This window comes from Papio anubis, chromosome 7, assembly GCF_008728515.1.
Source record: "Papio anubis isolate 15944 chromosome 7, Panubis1.0, whole genome shotgun sequence".
Taxonomy (NCBI): Eukaryota; Metazoa; Chordata; class Mammalia; order Primates; family Cercopithecidae; genus Papio; species Papio anubis.
Window position 1 is genome coordinate 157,571,064 of NC_044982.1, and position 6,399 is coordinate 157,577,462.

A 6,399-nucleotide genomic window follows, 5' to 3' on the forward strand; every position below is an offset into this window, starting at 1 on the left:
GTTAGTCATGGTATGTTATATTAATTTTATTAATAGGAACTGAGGTTTCTTCCAACTTACATTAAAAACAAAATGACCTGTCCCCTCTCACTGGAGATGCGGGATTCCCGTCTTAACTGTGGTGGATTAATTTACTGATAAAGGACTTAAAATTTATTTTTTAAGGGTCAGAAATGAATGTCTTTAGAAATAAATTCTTTGAAAGCCCCCTATAAATATTAGGGTATAATTTCTTTATATACTGTAATGAAGACAAAGTGTTAGAAAGTGCAGGGTATTTTATATATCTTCAAGGTGAAAATTGAACTATATCATTAATTTTTATTCTCTACTCTTTGCTTTGATCATTAGAATTTTCTTAGTCTCCCTTCTCTGAGGTATCAGTGAAAATGCTTCCACATTGGTGTTATTTCTTGTAGATGGTGTGTGTGTGTGTGTGTGTGTGTGTGTGCACGCGTGTGTGCCCGAAGGGTGTCAGTGTGTTTGTATTTGAACACTGTGTTCCATAAAAATATTTAAACCTTTGAGAACCTGTGGCTCCAGCGTGTTAGTGGCTGCCTCATGGAAGCAGCGCGCTCTGGAGGTTCTGGGTGTGGCTTCGCATCCTCTCGCTGCCCCGGGAAACTGCTTGGCAACACTTCACCAGCTTTGCCCTGTGAGCTGAGGGGTGCAGCCGTGATCATGCCACCCTGGAAGGTGGTAACAGAGCCTGCGGTTTATCCTAGGGGCACCTGCTAGCCAGGGTGGAGCTCATGCTGATGGAATAGAAGTGTTTTTAGAAAAAAATTGTGTTATTAGTTTCATTCCATAAAAAAGTAATACATTTTTTGTAGAAAACAAAAGTCTCACAGACATGCACACACAATAAAAATTCATAATTCCACAAACCAGAGGTAAACCCTTTTAATATTTTGGTGCAAATAGCATCCTAGAGCGTTGGTTTGTGGCTACAGACGAATACAAAAGACAGTGCAGCTTCTGCTTCTGGCCAACGTGGAGTAACGGGGCCGGGATTTACTCTCTTGCTTGGGAAAGTCAAACAGAACAAACAAAAATAAACCAAAACCAGACAAAACACAGGGAACAATGGTCACGAAGTCACTGGACACCAGGCACAAAGCGACAGTGATCCCCGTGAGACGGGAGACAGATGCGGTGAGCTCTGTGACTGCTCCAGCTCCCCACCTCCAGAGAGCCTCCAGAGCGCGGTGCAGCGAGGGACGACGACCCCGGCAGAGCCCATGAGACACCCTGAGTTGAGAGGATGAAGCTGAAAGTCTGGGGAGACCAGGGCAGTGAGAGTCCAGAGGGGACACAGCTGAACCGCAGAGATCCTCAGCGAGTCCCTTTGCAGTATTCAGCAGAACGTTCAGATCAGTGCATTCGTGCGAGGAGACGACATGAGACCCGGGGAGAACAACCCAGAAAGATGAGAGGGGCGAGTGCTTGACGCACACGACGGGAATAGTGATGATGTCTATTCTGCCAGGCAGTCTGGAACCTCTTAATTTTTTTATTTTTATTTTATGTATTTTTATTTTTTTTGAGACAGAGTCTCCCTCTGTCGCCAGGCTGGAGTGCAGTGGCGCGATCTCCGCTCGCTGCAAGCTCCGCCTCCCAGTGGAACCTCTTAATTTATGGAGCACTGGGTAGAGCACTCACCAGAGTCTTGCCTCAGTCGTGAGGGTAATTAACTACCAAGTGAACACTGCTCTGCTTCCACCTAAGAAATCTTGAAACTAAGACCCCAGAGGACCAAACTGTTTCTAAATATTTCAACTGCATCCCAGAACAAACCTCAAGAATATTTAGAGTGATACAAAAATATTCGGCAACACACAGGGTAAAACTTGCAATGTCTGGCAACCAATCAATGATTATCAGGCATATAAAGAAGCAAGAAAATATAACCTATGACAGGCATGGTATAAACCATTTGAAACTAACGTAGAACAGACAACGGTGTCAGAATCAGCAGACTAGGACATTAAAAGTGTTACTACAACGGTGTTACAGATATTCATCAAGTAGCAACATTAAAGATACTAAAAAAGCCCCACATTAAATATCTAGACATGAACATTACAATGTCTGAGATAGAAATACACTTGTTGGGATTAGTGGCATATTGGATATTACATAAGGAAAGATGAATGAACTTGAAGACATAGATTCAAAATGAAACGGAGTAAAAAGATAATAACAAGGGCTGAAAAGCATTAGTGAGCTATGGGAAAACTTCACGTGGCCTAACATACATGCAATTCTCATCTCTGGAGGAGAAAGGGTAATGGAAAAAGACAGCTGAAAAATGGTCCTAAATTCCAAATTTTATGAATGGTATAAACCGACAGAATCAAGAAGTTCAATGAAGCCAGAGCACAGGAAACATGAAGAATCCTACAGTAAGGCACTTCATGATAAAATTATTTAAAAACAATGATGAAGAGAAAATCTTAAGTTTCCAAAGAAAAAGACATGTTACAGGCAAGGAAACAAAGATAAAGATGACAATATATTTCTCTTTAGAGATAATGCACGTGTGAAGGCAACGGAGCAATACCTTTAAATACGGAAGGAAAACACCTGTGATCTCAGAATACTACACCCAGTGAAAATCTCTTTTTCTTATGTACAAAAACAGACTTTTTCTCATGTAGAAAAGCTAAAAGGAATTCAGCAGCAGCAGACCCACATGTAAGACATACTGAAGGAAGTCTGTAAGGCAGAAGGAAAGTGACGCCACATGGAAACACGGATCTTCACAAAGCCATGAAGAATACTGAAAAGGGTAACTACATGGGTAAATTCACATAAGTTAAAAAATTACTCAAACCACTTTGAGATAATTGTTTAAACAAAATAATAATGTAACATGTAAGTAGAATTGATGACAACAATAAAATAAAGCCTGGAAGGGGAGAAATTAAAGTATATTAATGTGTCAGGTGTGGTGGCGCACGCCTGTAATCCCAGCACTTTGGGAGGCTGAGGCGGGTGGATCATGAGGTCTGGAGATCGAGACCATCCTGGCTAACATGGTGAAACCCCGTCTCTACTAGAAATACAAAAAAAACTAGCTGGGCGTGGTGGCACGTGCCTGTAGTCCCACCTACTTGGGAGGCTGAGGCAGGAGAATTGCTTGAACCCAGGAGGCGGAAGTTGCAGTGAGCCGAGATTGCACCACCGTACTCCAGCCTGGGCGAAAGAGTGAGACTGTGTTTTTTAAAAAAAAAAGTATATTAATGTAAGATATTTTATAGTATATGTAAACTAGTATAATATAATTTGAAGGTAGTCCGTGAAAGTTAAAAATGTATATGATAAACTCTAAAGCAACCACTGAAAGGAAAAACAGAGTAACAGCTAATGCCAACAAAGAATATAAGTGGAATCGTAAATAGTATTTATTTAATGGAATGGAATGTAGAAAAAAGGCAAAAGGAAGCAAAGAAATGATGGAACAAATATAAAACAAATTGCAAGAGTTAAACCTAACCATATTTAATAATTATATAACATATAAATAGTTTAAATATCCCAATTAAACAGCAGGGATTATCAGATCAAACAAACAAGCCCCATCCAACTATAGATGCTCCTCAACTGACTTTGGGATTACATCCAGATAAACTTATTGTAAGTTAAAAATATCATAAGCCAAAATGTGTTTAATATACCTGAGCCCCTGAACATCATGGCTTCGCCTAAGCCCACCTTAAATGTGCTCAGAACCCTTACATTAGCATACCGTTGGGCAAAATCTCATACAAAGTCTACTTTATAATAAAGTGCTGGATAGCTCATGTAACTTACTGAATATTGTACATTACATCAAAGTTGAGATGGTTTTGCACCATTGTGAAATTGAAAAATTGTAAATTGAACCAAATTAAGTCAGGGAACATCTGCATTATGCTGCTTACAAGACACACATTTAAAATATAAAGACAGAAGGCCAGGCGCGATGGCTGACGCCTGTAATCCCACCACTTTGGGAGGCCAAGGCTGGTGGATCACCTGAGATCAAGAGTTCAAGATCAGCCTGGCTAACATGGTGAAACCCCGTCTCTACTAAAAATACAAAATATTAGCTGGGCATGGTGGCGGGCACCTGGAATCCCAGCTCCTCGGGAGGCTGAGGCAGGAGAATCGCTTGAACCTGGGAGATGGAGGTTGCAGTGAGACAAGAGCACCCCATTCCTGGGTGATGAGTGAAACTCCATCTCAGAAAAAAATGTCTGTCTGTCTATCTATCTATCTAGCTATCGACACAAATAAGTTAAAAGTAAAGGAATGGCAAAAGACTCCTCAGAACAAAGTGGCTATATTAATATCTGACAAAGTAGACTGCAGAGCGAAGAATATTTCTAGGATTAAAGAATGTTTCATCATAATAAAGGGGTAAATTCATATAGTGAACATAAAAATTCCATTTATACAACCAATGACAGACCTTCAAAATATGTGAAATGTGATAGTACTGCAAGGAGGAATAGATAAATCCTTTAGTTGGAGAGTTCAGTACAATTCTCACAGTAATTGAAAGAACAAGTAGAAAATCTACAAGGATATAGAAAACTTCATCATTGTTAACTAACATGATCTAGTTGACATTTATAGAAAACTCCACTCAATATCAGAAGAATGTATATTTTTTTCCAGGTGCACATAAAACATTAACCGAAATAGATTCTAGGCAATAAGACAAATCTCAATAAATTTAAAAAGATTCAAGTAATATAAAATATTTTCTCTGACCACAGTTGAATTAAATTAGAAATTAATAACAAGGATATTTGGAAAATTCTCAAATATCTGGAAACTAACACACATTTCAGTAATCCAAGGGTCAAAGAAGAAAGTGAGATTGAAATTAGAAAGTATTTTTGTACTCATGAGCTTGGAATGCCGTAACCAAATACCATAGACTGGGCAGCTTAAATAACAGCAATTTATTTCTCACAGTCTGGAGGCTAGAAAGTTCAAGATCCAGTGGATTTCATTCCCCGGTGAGGGCTCTCTTCCAGGCTTGCAGATGGCCGCTCTCTCACTGTGTCCTCATGTGGCAGGGAGGCGGGGAGAAGAGGCAGAGATGAAGCTCTCTGGCATCTTTTCTTATACAGGCATTAATCCCAGCATGAGGGCTCTACCCTCATGACCTCATCTAAGCCTTATCACCTCCAAAAGACTCCATCTCCTAATACCACCCCACTGAGGGGGCGAGGTAGGGCTTCGGCCACAGTACTTTCGGGGAAACACGATTCAGTCCCGAGCAGTTTTGTGTTGAATTATAGTGAAAACAGAACATATCAAAATTTGTGGGATTCTTCTATAGCAGAAGTCAGTAGACTTCTTAAAAGGCTATATATAGTTAGTTTTATAGGCATGTGGGCTGTATGGTCTCCATTGCAATTACTCAGCCGCACCACTATATAGCATGAAAGTAGCCATAGATAACACATAAATGAATGGATATGGCTGTATTCCAGCTCCATGTGTGCTGGTCCCTACTCTAAAGCAGTATTTAGAAGGAAATGTATAACACTAAACACCTGTATTTGAAAAGATGTGTCTCAAATCCATAACCTCAGCTTTATCCTATGGAATCAGAAAAAGAAAGTAAGCAGAAGAAAAAAATATATACAGACTAGAAAAATAGGGAACATCAATGAAAGCAAAAGCTGGTTCTTTGACAAGATCAGTAATATTGACAAACATCTCGCCAAGCTGATGAGGAAAATGAGACAGAAGATTCAAGTTACTAATATCAAGAATAAGAGTTGTTATATTACAGCAGAGCACACAGACATTACACTATTCTTAGCGAAGATCATGGACAACTGTATGTAAATGATCTGACAGCTTAGATAAAATAATACTTTTTTTGGAAAGACACACTCTTTAAAACTTCACTCAAGAAGAAGTAGGTAACCTGAGTTGCCCTACAGCTATAGAAATAATCAAATATGTAGTTAAAAACCTTCCCACAAAGAACAAAACAAACATAAACAAACAACTCAGCCTAAGATAGCTTCTTTGTTGAATTCTCCCAAATACTTAAGGAAAAAATAATGTCATAATACCAATTCTTTTTTTTTTAAATTTATTTATTATTATTATTATACTTTAAGTTCTAGGGTACATGTGCATAACGTGCAGGTTTGTTACATATGTATACTTGTGCCATGTTGCTGTGCTGCACCCATCAACTCGTCATTTACATCAGGTATAACTCCCAATGCAATCCCTCCCCCCTCCCCCCTCCCCATGATAGGCCCCAGTGTGTGATGTTCCCCTTCCCGAGTCCAAGTGATCTCATTGTTCAGTTCCCACCTATGAGTGAGAACATGCGGTGTTTGGTTTTCTGTTCTTGTGATAGTTTGCTAAGAATGATGG

The 6,399-nt window shown here is 39.5% G+C and overlaps 1 protein-coding gene across 2 annotated transcripts in view; it reads left to right on the plus strand.

Annotated features, from left to right (window-relative positions):
• Nucleotides 1-6,399, plus strand: part of OCA2 (OCA2 melanosomal transmembrane protein) — a 346,597-nt gene that overhangs the window by 117,395 nt on the left and 222,803 nt on the right. The gene's annotated exons all lie outside the window — the stretch shown is intronic.